The 17983-nt window shown below is 44.6% G+C and overlaps 1 protein-coding gene across 2 annotated transcripts in view; it reads right to left on the reverse strand.

The window, feature by feature from the left end:
- Positions 1-17983, reverse strand: part of LOC129708437 (RNA binding protein fox-1 homolog 3-like) — a 1476502-nt gene that overhangs the window by 709835 nt on the left and 748684 nt on the right. The gene's annotated exons all lie outside the window — the stretch shown is intronic.

Genomic DNA, 17983 nt, shown 5'->3' on the forward strand with positions numbered 1-17983 from the left:
CCCCCCCGTTCCCGTATGGCAGAATAATCTGCAGCATGAAATCACGCACCACAGGACTCAGCTACTGCTGCTTCCCCTCTGCGATCAGGCTTCTAAACGGTCCTTCCGTAAGTTGGGGGTAGTGTCCCAATTTACCGAGTTACCTCATTGCGGGCTTTGGACTTGTTTCGGTGGAACTATGACACTACAGTGCTGAGAAACTATATTTTACACTCTGGTATCTTTCTCTTCAATCTGATTCAATGATACTTTATTGCCACCTGTGCCGAGGTACAGTGAATTGCTTTGCTTTGCGTACAACCCGGGAAAGTCGTACACTCACCTGGGCAGTGCTCAAGTGTCTGATGCCGACAACGTTACAAACATTCACTGCACAGTCCTTTCTGCAGCCTGTTGCCGCACTTGATAGCAGCCCCCCCCCCCTTCGTTCTCGACAGCCCTTCGCCAGGTTCCCCTTCTGCCTTCTGTACATGTATTTGGCTTGATTGTCTTCCAGTGTAGTATCATCTGATTTTATTAGATAACACGCAAGCAATAGCTTTTCAGTACACATGACGATAAGAAACTTAGACCTAAACGTAAAATACCTCTTCTAATCACAGTAATTTCATTACTTTGATGTGCTCTGATTTGTAGATAAAATGCCTGAAGAATTGCCTCAAGGTCTGTCGTTGCAATAGAGTCCAATAGAGCCACAGATTGCTCAGAACATACAATGATTGTGGTCATTTAGCCATTGAAAGAAAGTTCACTCGGATGTTATTTACTGTATACAGTGTTGCAAAGCCACAGACTAGGACACAGTACAGAACCCACGAGAGGTTATTTTATTGTAAAGAACCCAAGCTCCTTGCGTACACTGGTGGAGCGTTAGAGTTGCTGCTTTACAGTGCCAGAGACCAGGGTTCGAACCTGACTACGGAGCTGTCTGTACGGAGTTTGTACGTTCTCCCCGTGGCCGCGTGGGTTTTCTCCAATATTTTCCTCCCACTCTCCAAAGACGTACAGGTTTGTAGGTTAATAGGCTTGGTATCAGTGTAAATTGTCCCTAATGTGTATAGGATAGTGTTCAGGGCCTGTACGAGCTAATTCAAGAGTTCTCCCGAGTTTCCCCCGATTCGAACTGGGAGAATTACGGTAATATCCGCTCATAGGTACTCGGGGCTCTTGTGGATATTTTTCAACAAGTTGAAAAAACTTCACGAGCCTTCACGAGCTTACCGCGTTTCCCGAGTACCTGGCGTTAGCGTTACGAACCGCTAAGAGACGTCCAGAGCTCCGACGTGCCCGCTACGTACATTCTACGTGCTTACCACGAGTTTGATTTTTTTTTTAAACTCGGGAGAGCTCTTGAATTACCTCGTACAGTTGGACAACCCCTTGAGTGTGCGAGGATCGCTGGTTGGTGAGGACTCAATGGGCCAAAGGTCCTGTTTCTGCACTGTATCTCTAAACTAAACTGAGCTAATAATATTGCGAGCAGTATCGCTTGTCACAGATACTGTAGTGAACTGGAGCAACATTGCGGATACGAGCAAAGAATGTGCGATCTGATCGCCATGTGACGGTAGAATTGTTTTTACAATTAATCAACTAAATTGGGATAGTTTGATTTTTATAGACAATAGACAATAGGTGCAGGAGTAGGCCATTCGGCCCTTCAAGCCAGCACCGCCATTCAATGTGATCATGGCTGATCATTCCCAATCAGTACCCCGTTCCTGCCTTCTCCCCATATCCCCTGACTCCGCTATTTTTAAGAGCCCTATCTAGCTCTCTTTTGAAAGTATCCAGAGAACCAGCCTCCACCGCCCTCTGAGGCAGAGAATTCCACAGACTCACCACCCTCTTTGAGAAAAAGTGTTTTCTCATCTCCGTTCTAAATGGCTTACTCCTTATTCTTAAACTGTGGCCCCTGGTTCTGGACTCCCGCAACATCGGGAACATGTTTCCTGCCTCTAGCGAGTCCAAGCCCTTAACAATCTTGTATGTTTCAATGAGATACCCTCTCATCCTTCTAAACTTCAGAGTGTACAAGCCTAGCTGCTCCATTCTCACAGCATATGACAGTCCCGCCATCCCGGGAATTAACCTTGTAAACCTACACAGCACTGCCTCAATAGCAAGAATGTACTTCCTCAAATTAGGGGACCAAAACTGTACACAATACTCCAGGTGTGGTCTCACAAGGGCCCCGTACAGCTGCAGAAGGACCTCTTTGCTCCTATATTTGATTCCTCTTGTTATAAAGGCCAACATGCCATTCGCTTTCTTCACTGCCTGCTGTACCTGCATGATTACTTTCATAGACTGATGTACAAGGACCCACAGATCCCGTTGTACTTCCCCTTTTCCCAACTTGACGCCATTTAGATAGTAATCTGCCTTCCTGTTTTTGCAACCAAAGTGGGTAACCTCACATTTATCTGCATTAAACCTCATCTGCCATGCATCTGCCCACTCCCCCATCCTGTCCAAGTCACCCTGCATTCTCATAGCATCCTCCTCACAGTTCACACTGCCACCCAGCTTTGTGTCATCTGCAAATTTGCTAATTTTAAATATAAAAGTGCTAAGAACCTTGACTGTAATCATGCAGTCTTTTCACTGGCTGGCTAGCATGTAGCAAAAAGCCTTTCACTATGCCATGGCACATATGATAATAATAAACTAAGCTAAACTAATCAAAATTAAACTAAACCAAACTAATTTCTCAATCATATCCTCCTCACCTGTATCCACCTAACAGGTCCATCAGTCTGAAGAAGGGTCCCGACATGAAACGTTACATCCATATTCTCCAGTGATGCTGCCGAATCCACTGAGTTACTCCAGCACTTTGTGTAATTTTTTTAACTGATATCTGCAGTTCCTTCTGTCTCCACTTATCACTTGCCTGACATTGTCCCAACCCCAGCTCTCTTTCAGTCCCCCCCCCCCCCCACTACAATCAGTCTAAAAGAAGGGCTCCGACCTGAAACATTACTTGTCCATGGTCTGAATATGCTGCCTTTATTCACTGAGGTAGCGCAGACTTTGGTTAAGGGGTAAACCTGATCTAGGTCCTTTAAAATAATAGAGGGATAGACCAATTTGATATGGACCATTTTCCTTTGAACGCTTTAAATTACCTCACCCACCGCTTGAGCTTACAGAATGAACGGTATGAACATTGAATGCTCCAATTTTAAGTCATCTTACCTTACCCTGCCTCCTGTTCTCCTCCTCTCCATCACAGTGCATATACATTTTTCCCACTGTCACGCCCCTCCCATCTCTTACCTATATCCCTCCCCGTGGCTTTACATTATAATATTTTTCCCTCCTTAACTGACACCATTTTGTCTCCTCTAGCTCTTGTTACTTAATCCACCCATCTGCCAATCACCCCAACTCCCCTCACCTGTATCCACCTATCACTTTCCAGGATTTTGGCCAGCCCCCACCTCTCTTTTCTGGCTTTCACCCCCCTACCCACAATCAATCTGAAAAAGGGTCCCGACTTTGCCTGCCCATTCCCTCCACAGATGCTGCCTGGCCCGCTGAGTTCCTCCAACATTTTGTGTTCTGCTCAAGATTCCAGCATCTGCAGTTCGTTGTATGTACATAGAAGGTTCCCTTTGTAACATCAGGGAACTCATGCAGTGAGGAAGAAAGTTGCAGATGCTAAAATTGCTTGACTATAACAGGCAGTTATAAATGTACCACTTGGACATAGCTCATATTTGACATTTGTTTGGAAGAATTCCATATTCTGTCTTCTCTACAGCTTGAGCAATTTTATTTTTAAACTCCTCTTATTTTCTGTCATTATTTTTCTTGGTTAGCTCATGATCCCCCTTTTGTGCCACAGAGGTGCTCAGCTATCATAATCCTTTATGATAAGGACACCTCCCTCAACTCCAGAGCAAAATACCTTTCCTCCTCATTCTCCCCCTGCAATGCTCCACCTCATCTCCCCCTCCCCCCCCACTGTCCCTCCCCCCAATGTGCATTAGGACGTTTCATAATTGTCCCTTTCAGAATCTCTAAACATTCAATTGTGTTAAAAGAGTTAGGGACTGCACAGTGGTGCAGCAGTAGATTTGCTGCCTAATGGGCCTGTCCCACTTAGGAGAGTGCAGGAGACTCTGCGCTCGCCACATGGTCGCTGGTGGTCTCTGGTGAGTCTCCTTCATGGTCGCGAGGAGTTCCCGCATTCTCGGAACTAGTCGCGTCCTCAGTATGGTCGCCGCAAATCTTTCAACATTTTCAACATTGGTCGCCATGGAGATAATTGATAATCCTGTAGTCGTAGGTCTACTACTCCTGACCGCGTGGATTTTCTCGGAGATCTTCGGTTTCCTCCCACACTCAAAAAAATGTATGTGTTTGTAGGTTAATTGGCTTCTGTAAATTTTCTGTAAATTGTTCCTAGTGTGTAGGATATTGCTTGAGTTCAAGGTGATCGCTGGTCGGAGCGGTCTTGGTGGGCCGAAGGGCCTGTTTCTGCGCTGTACCTCCAAAGTCATACAGGCTTGCAGGTTAATTGGTTTTGGATTAAAAAATGTCATTTGTCCCTAGTGTGTAGGATAGTGTTCGTGTACGGCGTGATCGCGGACTCGGTGTATCTCTAAACAGCAAAGTTCAATGTTAAACCTTTATTAATAGAAACATAGAAACATAGAAAGTAGGTGCGAGAGCAGACCACCAGGTCCATCGAGCCCGCACCGCCATTCGCTCATGGCTGAACACTAAACAGACACACTTACCCACAAACAGTAGACACAAGGCACAGAACACAAGACACTACCCTCCCCTTTATACCGCTATCACCCCTCTCCACCCCAAGAACCTCGTGATCTCCTGGGGGAGGCAAAAAACCGGATAAAAACCCAGGTCCAATTCGGGAAAAAAATCCGGGAAATTCCTCTCCGACCCCAATCTAGGCGATCGACACTTGTCCAGGAGATCACTCAGGTCTTACTATACTAACCATACCTAGGTCCATATCCCTGCCCTCTCCCCTAGCCCCTTAATTGGCAGCTAAAAAACCATCTATTTTAGTCTTATATATATCTAAAGTTTCTGCTTCCACTGCCCCCTGGGGCAGTGAATTCCATATATTAACCACCCTCTGGGTGAAGAAGTTCTTCCTCATCTCAGTTTTAAAAGAGCCCCCCCTTATTCTGCAACTATGTCCCCTAGTTCTAGTTTCCCCGATCATTGGGAACATCCTCGGTGCATCCACCCGATCAAGGCCCCTCACGATCTTATATGGTTTCAATGAGATCGCCTCTCATTCTTCTAAACTCCAAAAGTAAGTTCCAGCCTACTTAACCTTTCCTCATATGTCAATCCCCTCATTGCAGGAATTAATCTTGTAAACCTTCGCTGCACTGCCTCCAGGGCTAGTACATCCTTTCTTAAGTATGGACCCCAGAACTGTACACAGTATTCCAAATGTGGTCTCACTAATACTGTGTACAGCTGCAGCAAGACCTCCGTGTTTTTATACTCAATCCCCCTAGCAATAAAGGCCAAAACTCCATTGGCCTTCCTGATTGCTTGCTGCACCTGCATACTAACTTTCAGTGATTCATGTACTAATACCCCTAGATCCCTTTGCGTTGCATTACAACGCAGCTCCTCCTCATTTAGAAAATAACTTGCCCTATCATTTTTTTTCCCAAAGTGAATGACTTCACATTAAACCTTTATTGCTGTCACAGATGCAAGGTTTTATTTGTCTCTGGCTTTAGTTTAGTTTGGAGTTACTGAGTGTCAACAGTCCCTTTGGCCCACCGAATGGCTCCATTAATTGTGCATTGTGGTTTTAAAGCATTGTTGAGTTAATCTCTGGTACATAATCTGCTGCTTCTGAAAGGATGGTGATTTGTGGACACTGAAAAATGCAGGCCGTATTTGAAATGTTTATCACAGGAGATATTAGATCCTACTTTAAATGCAACTTAAAAAGCACAAATATATCACATGAATAGAAAAAGACTCAGATTGCTCGGGTAACTCAGCGGGTCCGGCAGCATCTTTGGAGAACGGCAGCATCTTTGGGACTGATTGCAGGTGAGGAGGGGGTGGGCAGATAGAAAGATGGAAGAGAGGAGGGGCAACTCAGAGCACAACAGGTAATACAGGTATTCCTTTCTTCTCCCCACCCTACATCAGTCTGAAGAAGGGTTTCAGCCCGAAACGTTGCCTATTTCCTTCCCTCCATAGATGCTGCTGCACCCGCTGAGTTTCTCCAGCACTATTGTCTACGTTCGATTTTCCAGCATCTGCAGTTCCTTCTTAAACACAACAGGTAATAGGTGAACACAATAATTGATTGAAAGATACAGTGTGGATTTCCACATCATATCTTTCAACCAATTCAATCAATCAACATGTTCTATCTGATCATCTATCTCCCGTTCACACTAGTTCTGTGTTGTCCCACTTTTGCATTCATTCCCTACACACTAGCGGGAATTTACGGAGGCCAATAAACCTACAAACGCCAACGTCTTTGGGATGTGGTAGGAAACGGGAGCACCCTGGAGAAAACCCACGAGGTCACAAGGAGAGCGTCCAAACTTCACACAGCCAGCACCTGAGGTCAGGATCAAACCCAGATCCCTGGCACTGTGAGGCAGCAGCTCTACCAGCTGCACCACTGTGAAATGTTATGAGAATTCAGACGAATATTCCTGGAACCACAACATTTTAGCCAAGAGCAAATAGTGGGTAGGATGGGAGTTAGACAAAAATGAGAAACTCAGCGGGTGAGGTAGCGTCTATGGAGCGAAGGAATAGGTGATGTTTCGGGTCGAGATCCCTCTTTACCCATAAGATGGGGGTATTTACTTTGGAAGAGAGAAGCTGGGGAGAGATTCAAATGACGAGGTACTCAGATAAAAACTTATTTCCCTTAGTGTGGGATGTGTACTTTGAGAGCTGTGACGTGCATGGGGTACTGACTTGGTGCAGGTAAGTGGGGTTAGATTGGGGTGATCACTTCTCGTCAGCTGACACAAATACAATGGGTGACATGTCAACACTGCGTGTCACAAGCATTCCCCAATCCCACCTACACCTTCAACAAACTGCGTTCCACCACTCCCTCTGCTCCTCCCGTCTATTTAAAACCCTACGCCCGATGATCTAACTTCTTTCTCCATTCTATTAAATTCTATAACTTTGAAGATATTTGGCCAGGTACATGGATAGGAAGGGGTTAGGGGGGATAGGGACCAAGCACAGGTAGGTGGGACTTGTGGAGACGGGTATCTTGGTCGATCGACATGGACAAGTTGGGCCGAAGAGTCTATTTCTATGCTGTATGCCTCAATGACTACTGGCCCAGTATGCCAACTTAGTCAGCATGGAGCAGGTGGGTAGATGAGTCTATTTCTGCCCTGTATGTTTCTATGTCTCCTCACCCAGTATGCAATCTTGGTTGGCATGAGCTGTATGACCACTAATCCAGTATGGCATGGACAAGGTGGGCTGAACGGCCTGTTTCAGTGCTAAGTAGATCTATGACTCTATGTTTTCACATCGGACTGACTTTGCAGCCTCCTCCGTTGGGCAGGTGGACTGCACTTTTTTGCGAAATATCATCTTTTGTTTTAAAAGTGCCTGATTGACATGACAGTGTTTGAAGCAAATAAATGAAACACAGATACTCAAAGCTTGTCAGCCAAGTGGTACAAGAAGTTTTAAATCAGGACAGGAGATTGCAAAGAGAGAAATTCTGCCCTGGGCAGTTAGAGTGGATGCAAGATAAATTAATGGGCTGGATTTTGCGTTGAGTGACAAATAACAATGGCAACCATTTGTTAAGTCCTGAAGTTGTCACATAATTTCTCTGGGGTCTTGCACAACAAGTTGCTGTAAATTAGATGTCCAAACAGTGCAAGTCCCTCTGCAGGGCTTCTGGGATGTGTTCAAAGCGTTTAGTATCTGTTTATCCAACCAGACTGAAGAAGCAACATTAACAAGCTGAGCCATGGAGTGTTAGAATCTATAAAGCAACATCAAATCAGTATAAGACACTGGAATTATGACTAACTAAGGTAACAGAGAGAGATAAAAAGGAAGAATATTCACCAAATTACTATTTTCTCAATGTCTAACAATAACTAAAAGCGGAAGGGTTAACATTCCAGAAATATTAAAGTTAATTTTCCGAGCCAGAGAGGTGGTTTAACATCAAAGGGATACTGGGATTGGAACATTACCTCAGTGCATTTTATCTAAATCAATGAGCTAAAATTAGTGCCATCACAGGATACTATATATTTAAATTGTGAATCAGCTGCGAAGGTGCAACTGGGTAAACAGCTTCAGAATGTTCATATTTATCACCCACAAGTCAGATCAACTGAAGTAGTTAATCGATTTGTACAGAATTACCATGGAGTACTGACAATGCTGCCATTATTTTCAATATAAATCCAGCCATTCTGTTTTCAAGTTAAACCACGTAAAGCAGTGGAGGTGCTATCATATGCTCTTTATTTTGCTCTAATGTATGAAATGTTATATTGATTGAACAAAGTGTTTCACACTGCTCACTGTCTTTCATCCGACTGCGACAAAACAGCCGCGATTCACACCAAATGACCCACTGATGACAGCGAGAAAAATGGCCAAAGTATACAACCCAAAGATTGAGTGAAATGGGAATTATTGTCACATTTCCACAATGAAATTTCCCAAGGATTAAGTGAAAACTAAAAACTTGTTATTTCCTACCTTGCATCACCTCAACCTGTTCAGGGGCATGACACTTTTGCTAAGTTAGATACCTTTAGCAATTCCTTTTTTCAGTCGAAATTGATTTCCTGACGATATCTTCAAAATACTTGTATTTGTATCATTCGGGTCCTGTACATTTGACAACCTTAAATTTAAACTTCTTCTTCTCAGTGTCCGCTCCCTTTCAAGAATAACCTTTTTCTAATTCTACAATACAAGATAGCTCAACGGTGTAAGTTTTCACATCGATGTCAAAATCGAGGCAAACTCACTATGTAATTTTGTTCTATTACAACCTTGTGTTTAAAATCTTTTGCTTTCTTTTCTTCTATTATTCACCTCCCAAAGAAAGTGTTCTCATTAGCCTTTTGCAACAAACAAACAAACTACTTGATGAACTCAGCGGGTCAGGCAGCATCTCTAAAGGGATGTTGTCTGACCCACTGACTTTGTCCATTGGATTGCTTCTGGTATCTGCAGTCCTTCAGTCTCCTCATTAGTCTTGTGTACTGTTCATAAATTCATGTTCATAAGTTATAGGAGCAGAATTAGGCCATTCGGTCCATCAAGTCTACTCTGCCATTCAATCCTGGCTGAATTGAATCCTATCTTTCCCTCTTAACCCCATTCTCCTGCCTTCTCCCCATAACCTCTGACACCCGAACTAATCAACTGTTATCCTCAAACTCATTCTATATTTCCTCTCAGTGGTCTCAATCAAGCAATTTCTAGTTTTCATAAATGCCTGAGACAAGAAACAGCAGATGCTGGAATCTTTTGGGCAAAACACAAAGTGCTGGAGGAACTCAGCGGGTCAGGCAGCATCTGTGGAGGGAATGGACAAATGACGTATTAGGTTGGGACCCTTCTTCAGACTCGACTGAAGAAGAATTCTGACGAAAAACATTATCTGTTACTATGGGAAAGGTAATTAATATATGTTGCCTCTGATTCACCAGTCAGAACATTTTACATATATTAACAGAAACATAGAAAATAGGTGCAGGAGTAGGCCATTCGGCCCCGAGCCAGCACCGCCATTCAACATGATCATGGCTGATCATCCAGAATCAGTACCCAATTCCTGCTTTCTCCCCATATCTGTTGATTCCGTTACCCTAAGGGCTATATCTAACTCTCTCTTGAATACACCCAGTGAATTGGCCTCCACTGCCTTCTGTGGCAGAGAATTCCACAGATTCGCAACTCTCTGGGTGAAAAGGTTTTTTCTCAACTCAGCCCTAGATGACACGCCCATTAATCTTAAACTGTGACCCCTGGTTCTGGACTCCTTCAAGATGGGGAACATTTTCCCTGCATTTAGCCTGTCTAATCCCTTAATAATTTTATATGTTTTTATAAGGTCCCTTCTCATCCTTCTAAATTCCAGTGAATATTAGCCCAGTCGATCCATACAGACCGAAACAGATCTGAAACAGACAAAGCTAACTCAATATAAAGTCACCACATCGTTCAGCCCCTGCTTTACTTGGTGTTATTATAAAATCATAGGTTCCCAGCTTTCTCTACAAACTGCATTGCATGTCATTCTAGTCAATGTTTTTCATTTTATTTATTATTCTGGAGATACAGCATGGAAATGGGCCCTTAGGCCTTTAGGCTCCATCCCGGGCCTGTTCTCAATAGTTCCATGTTATCCCACTTTCTCATCCACTCCGTACACAATTGGAGTAATTGGCAGCTAGAATCCTGCACACCTTTATGATGAGGGGAGAAACCGGAGTTCCCCGAGGAAACCCACAGGTAACAGGGGAGGGCGTGCAATCTTCACACAGCCAACACCCACGGTCAGGATCGAATCCAGGTCTTTGGCACTGTGAGGCAGCAGCTCTACCAGCGGCGCCGCCCAAATAATGTGCTGGGGGAACCTAGCAGGTCAGCAGACATCCATGGAGAGATGGTGCCGATTCCCATTTACAATGAGATTGACTCAATTGCATCTACAAGTGCATTGAGAAATCACCCATTATAGCATTACTATGGTGTACATGTATGAAGCAAATCACTGGTTCCAAGGTTTCTTTATTACCATGTGCGCCAGGTACAGTGAAAAACTTTTTTTTGCAAACAACTCATCAAGACTATCCCCATACATAAGCAAAATCCCCCATTTAGTACAAAATGTACAGAGCAGCCCACTGAGTCGGGATGCAAGAGATGCATTTTGGCGCCATTTTGCAGTCCCAGCTACAACTGGCCGCAACGGTCGCCTACATTCTGTCCCGCAAACACTCGACCCTCTCCTTGCACGGACCTCTTCAGCTCTTGTTCCCCGGGCGGGGAGCCACTCCCGCAGCCGACCTCGAGGGCGCGGAAGATAAGAACCCGGTTCTTCCTACTGGACCCTTTGTCCAGCGTCATCTCCCTCCATCCTGCTCTGGCAGTAGGCGAGCCAGACCTGTTACTGGGACTCGGCTGCTCCATGCTCCAGCATCCACCGCTGTCTCCCTCCATCCCCCACTCTGGGCCAATTTCCCCCAGTTCTCCTGCCATGGGGATGGGCCGTGACTCGCTGGGATTCCCTCTCCGGGCGGGTTCCGGGTTCCTGGATCCGTGGCGGGCATCGGGACGTGGCTGCAGCCGGCCAGAACCACAAACTTAACAGACATGTTCGATTTCACACTTAAATGGAAAAGTGTTGTCCTTCTCAGAGTCGTATTTCTGATGTGACAAAGCAGTATGGAAATCTAAACTTCATTCAATAAATTCTTGAACTTAGTCTGAAGGTTTTCTGGTAAATGGTAATTGTCTCATTAAGGAGTTTGTCACTGACAGGAGGTTTATATATCGGTATTGTTCGTATTTGCAGATAGTCATTCTTAACTCATCATTTATTGTGCACTAAAAGTATTGGTTGTCTTAAACCTGAAGGTCCATTGACATATATGATGGATTGCATCATTTTGAAGGGAGTTTGTAAAATAGAGTGGAGCTACGTAAAGTTCAGTAACAATTACTATGAGTGGGAGAATGGTGTTGTTACATCATCCACCACTTACACTATTGAGGGAAAGGCAATGCTTAGTACTTCTAGGTTGCAGCAGCTGGAAATACAGTACATATCTACTTTTTATAATAACTTTCCAAATCCTGAAGGATTCAAGCAGGAGACACCAATAAAATAAGTTAGCCTTTTAGCTTCAGTGACCCAAGTCATTACGATCAATTACTTCTTCCCCGTACACAAGGATATTTCAAAACTACCATTAAATTGTGTCAAGTTGAGAAGCAGAATAAATTCTCCAGGCTCCCATTTGATGCAAAGAGAAATCTTTTTATATAATCTAAGTGTGAAACTCGTGGCATTGTCCAGCAGTTCGGAGTTCTCATTAAAATAAACTCACCCTCTAATGAGACAGGCCCTCACCGGCTCCCAAATGCCTTGTTCACGCTGGACTTGATGGGACTGCCTTGAGCATAAACAAGAAGCCTTGCCCAATCGTAACAGAAATACGTTTTCATTCCCGGATCAGCTTCCCATTTTATGCCATAAAAGGCTGCTGCCTCATCTCACAGCGCCACAGACCTGGGTTTAATCCTGACCTCGGCTACTGTCTGTGTGGAGTTTGCACCTTCTCCCTGTGACAGCGTGGGTTTCCTCCGTGCGTTGCGGTTTCCTCCCACATCCCAAAGACGTACGGGTTTGCGGGTTAAATGTGTAGGAAGGATGCTGGTTTACACTGAAGCTGTTTTGTAAATGTTGTTTTGAATATAAATTGCCCTTCTGTAAATTCCCCTAGTGTATAGGGAGTGGATGAGAAAGTGGGATAGCATAGAACTAGTGTGAACGAGTGATCGATGGTCGGCATCGACTCAGTGGGCCAAAGGGCCTGTTTCATAGAAACATAGACATAGAAACATAGAAATTAGGTGCAGGAGTAGGCCATTCGGCCCTTCGAGCCTGCACCGCCATTCAATATGATCATGGCTGATCATCCAACTAAGTATCGCATCCCTGCCTTCTCTCCATACCCCCTGATCCCTTTAGCCACAAGGGCCACATCTAACTCCCTCTTAAATATAGCCAATGAACTGACCTCAACTACCTTCTGTGGCAGAGAATTCCACAGATTCACCACTCTCTGTGTAAAAAATGATTTTCTCATCTCGATCCTAAACGATTTCCCCCTTATCCTTAAACTGTGACTCCTAGTTCTGGACTTCCCCAACATCGGGAATAATCTTCCTGCATCTAGCCTGTCCAACCCCTTAAGAATTTTGTAAGTTTCTATAAGATCCCCCCTCAATCTTCTAAATTCTAGCGTGTACAAGCCAAGTCTATCCAGTCTTTCTTCATATGAAAGGTGTGAACCTTCTCTGTACTCCCTTTATGGCAAGAATGTCTTTCCTCAGATTAGGAGACCAAAACTCTATGCAATACTCCAGGTGTTGTCTCACCAAGACCCTGTACAACTGCAGTAGAACCTCCCTGCTCCTATACTCAAATCCTTTTGCTATGAAAGCTAACATACCATTTGCTATCTTCACTGCCTGCTGCACCTGCATGCCTACTTTCAATGACTAGTGTACCATGACACCCAGGTCTCGCTGCATCTCCCCCTTTTCCTAATCGGCCACCATTAAGATAATAGTCTACTTTCCTGTTTTTGCCACCAAAGTGGATAACCTCACATTTATCCACATTATACTGCACCTGTCATGCATTTGCCCACTCACCCAACCTATCCAAGTCACCTTGCAGCCTCCATAACACTGCCCCCAGCTTCCAGGAATCAGATTGGAGTTTCTGAGGTGAAGGCCTTCTCTGTACTGTCCCTCCATGGCAAGAATCTGCAAATTAAATGTCTTTCCTCAGAGATTAGGAGACCATTCAAACTTGTACGCAATAGTCCCTAAACTGGTCCCATTTGCCCGCATGTGCCCCATATCCCTCTAAAACCTCCCAGTTCATGAACTTGTCTAAGAGGCCTTTAAATGTTGTTGTTGTTGTACCTGCCTCAACGACCTCCTCTGGCAGCTCGTTCCATGTACCCACCACTGTCTGTTTGAAAATGCTGCCTCATTCTACTCATATTATATCTTTTCCCTCACATCTTAAACCCATGCCCTTTAATTCTTGATCTGCCTACCCTGGGTGAAAGACTGTGCATTCACCCTATCTATTCCCCTCACGATTTTATATACCATTTGCCCTAACTTCTGTGCTCACTGCCCAATCAGCTGCTCGAGTCCTGCATGCTATACATGGGATATTCGGAATGGGGACTGGTGATATCCGCCATGACATATTGAATGGCGGTCGGTGCTGGCCCAGGGGGCTTGTTGCATCTCCCCTTTTCCTAATCGGCCACCATTCAGATAATAGTCTACTTTCCTGTTTTTTCCACCAAAGTGGATAACCTCACATTTATCCACATTATACTGCACCTGTCATGCATTTGCCCACTCACCCAACCTATCCAAGTCACCTTGCAGCCTCCTAGCATCCTCCTCACAGCTAACACTGCCCCCCAGCTTCGTGTCAAATTTAGAAGATTGAGGGGGGATCTTATGAGACCACACCCTGGAAACGTACAAAATTCTGCCAAGGGGTTGGACAGGCTCAGACTTTCATATGCAGGAAGACTTGGCTTGTACTCGCTAGAATTTAGAAGTTGAGGGGGGATCTTATAGGTACAGAATTCTTAAGGGGTCCAGCTAGACATTGTTCCCGAGGGGAAGTCCAGAACAGGGGTTTGAGGATAAGGGGGAAATCTTTTATGACTGAGATGTGAAAAACATTTTTCACACAGAGAGGGGTGAATCTCTGGAATTCTCTGCCACAGAAGGTAGTTGAGGCCAGTTCATTGGCTATATTTAAGAGGGAGTTAGATGTGGCCCTTGTGGCTAAAGGGATCAGGGGGTATGGAGAGAAGGCAGGTACAGGATACAGAGTTGGATGATCAGCCATGATCATATTGAATGGCGGTGCAGGCTCGAAGGGCCGAATGGCCTACTCCTGCACCTATTTTCGATGTTTCTATGTCTATGTAAGATAAGGGACTAAAGCAAGAGTTTGGCCCTCGGACCTGCTTTGCCATTCATTAAGACCATGACTGATCTTCTACCATAGCAACACCTTCATGCACTCACCACATATCCCCTGACTATCCAAACATGGAAAAGTCTATTGATGGTCAACATGATGTAGATTGGTTGATATCTTACTTTGAGACTTATTTTTGACACACACACCTGGGAATGCCTTGCCTCTGCAACAATGTTGTTAAGTGAGTGAGTGTAAGGAATGTGGGTTGAAATGCTTATACAGCAAGGCTTTAGATGCACCAGTATAAATAAAACACGGTTTTCCTTGAATAGATGAAAACTAGTTTTTGCAAACCAATACGGCTGCAAATTCCACTGGTGGTGAAGTCTGGTTGTTTCATGACAATTGATGTGTAACTTCTTTACATTCAAAAAATAGTGTTAGCACAAAACCAAAATCCCATCAAAATGTCAGATTGCATGTTTTCTGGCAGGCTTTATTAAGTCGCAAAATAACTCCATTGTTAACTGCAATGTTATGCTTATTTTTGGATCTTTGTAAAATAATTTCTCAGCCGATGCCTCGTTTCAGATTCCCACCTTAAAGGAAATAATTCCTCATTTAATATATTGTCATTTCAAAGGGTTTGATTGAATTATTCCATAACTTCCTAAACACAAAGGAATAGAAGCCCAGAGGGTCTCACAGAATTCCCGTCAGAGAGAAGAGAACTTCTTCAACGTTACACACTTTGAGGAAATGTTGCATTTGAGCAGTAAAATGGAGACACAAGGAACTGCAGATGCTGGAATCTTGAGCAAAACCAAAGCGCCATCGAAAGTGTTTTATTGGGATGCACTACAGCTGGGTTTGGGAACAGCTCCATCCCAGACCGCAATAATTACAGAGAGTCGTGGATGAAGCCCAGACCATCACGCAAACCAACCCCCCTTCCATTGACTCCATCTGCACTTTATGCTGCCTCTGCATGGTCATCATCCCAATAACGGACTAGTCTCACCATGGTCACTCCCTCTTCTCCACTCCAGTATTAGGCAGGAGTACAGAGGTTTGAAAACACATTCCTTCAGATTCAGGGACCGGTTATTCCCAGCTCTTATCAGGCAACTAAACCATCCTCTCACCAACCAGAGTGCAGTCCGGACCTCTCCCCCAGCATAGAAACTGGCCCTTCGGCCCATTTAGTCCATGCCGACCATCGATCACCCGTTCACACTTGTATCTATTTTATTCCACTTTCAACCTGCTCCCTACACACATCGAGGAATTTGCCGAGGCCAATTCATCTATTAAACCTTGCATCTTTGGGATGTGGGAGGAAACCAAGCACTAGTTGAAAACCCGCGAGGTCACAGGGAGAAAGTGCAAACTCTACACAGACAGTAACCGAGGTCAGGATTGAACCTGATCTTATAGAAACTTACAAAATACAAAATTCTTAAGGGGTTGGACAGGCTAGATGCAGGAAGATTGTTCCTGATGTTGGGGAAGTCCAGAACAAGGGGTCACAGTTTAAGGATAAGAGGGAAATCTTTTAGGACCGAGATGAGAAAAACTTTTTTCACACAGAGAATGGTGAATCTGGAATTCTCTGCCACAGAAGGTAGTTGAGGCCAGTTCATTGGCTATATTTAAGAGGGAGTTAGATGTGGCCCTTGTGGCTAAAGGGATCAGGGGGTATGGAGAGAAGGCAGGTACGGGATACTGAGTTGGATGATCAGCCATGATCATATTGAATGGCAGCGCAGGCTCGAAGGGCCGAATGGCCTACTGCTGCACATATTCTCTATGTTTCTCTATGAACCCGGAATTCTGGCGCTGTGAGATAGCAGGTACTCCAGTTGTACCACTGTGCCATCTGACTCCAGATTCTTTGAAACTCCATGAGATACCATTGGGAATACTCTACCAGTCTGTTGACTATCCCAGTATCAACAGCCACTGCACTTTATCAGCCGGTAATCCATTGTCAGGGTAAGTGAGGTGCCCAGGAACATGCAGATAGGGTGTAATAATAGGAAGCTTGCTGGGTGCCTACTTTGTGAGAGAGAGAGAGAGTACAGAAGAATTAAACTCTGTTTTAAATGGAATCAAGTTGACAAATGTTGTTGGACAGAAGATTCCTGATACGATGCCTGTAAAAAGCAGAAGGATATAACACAGGTGCAGAAGATAATTTGTTTATCTCTATTGCAAAGAGGTTGGAGTACAAGGAAAGCGAAGCCTAACTACAATTGAATAGGCTAAGAAAAAATCTTTGCCGTCTGTTCATTCTCCTCATGACCACGTGGTTTGTCTCCAGGCGCTCTGGTCTCCCCACACACAGGCCCTTCAGCCCACCCTGTCTGCACCGACCTGCGATTTCCGCATTTTAACACCATCCCAGGGACAATTTACATTTACACCAAGCCGATTAACCTACAAACCTGTATGCTTTTGGAGTGTGGGAGGAAAACCGAAGATCTTGGAGAAAACCCACGCAGGTCACGGGGAGAACGTACAAACTCTGTACTGACAAGCACCCGTAGTCAGGATTGAACCTGGGTCTCTGGTGCTGTAAGGCAGTAGCTCTACCGCTGCGCCACCGTACCACCCTCAATAGAAATTCTGCACTGTATCTCTAAACTAAACACTGTGCCTGGTCTCTGTGGTTAAGTTATTGGACCAGCACTCAGAGGCTTGGATCATGGTAGTTGGAGTATTAACATGAAATAAAAAATAACTATTAATATTCATGGGGAGGATGATACCAACGGCATGTCTGCTATCTTTGCCTGGTCTAGTTTACACACCACAGTGGAATGGTTGATTCTGAACTGACCAGCCGTTTAGGTTTAGGTTGATTGGTGTTACGTGTACCATGGTTCCGTGAAAGCTTTTGTTTGCATGTGTTTACCATTCAAATCAGATAATATTGTACACAAATACAATCAATCCAAACTCAAGTACAATAGGTAGAGTGAAAGAAAATGTAGAGTGCAGAATATAGTTCCTCGGCATTGTCACGTTACAGTTCCAGAGTAAAAGTCCAGTGTCTGCAAGGTGGGAAGTTGAAGAATAGGGACAGTCCCCTCCTATCTTATGCAAGGATCATTCAGACGCCTGATAGCGGAGGAAGGGGGAGAAGCTGTTCCTGAGTCTGGCAGTGCACGCTTTCAAACTTCTGTATCTTCAGCCAGCTGGGAGCGGGGGGACGAAGGAAAGGTCTTTGAT

Source organism: Leucoraja erinacea, chromosome 23 (assembly GCF_028641065.1).
Source record: "Leucoraja erinacea ecotype New England chromosome 23, Leri_hhj_1, whole genome shotgun sequence".
NCBI classification, from domain to species: domain Eukaryota; kingdom Metazoa; phylum Chordata; class Chondrichthyes; order Rajiformes; family Rajidae; genus Leucoraja; species Leucoraja erinaceus.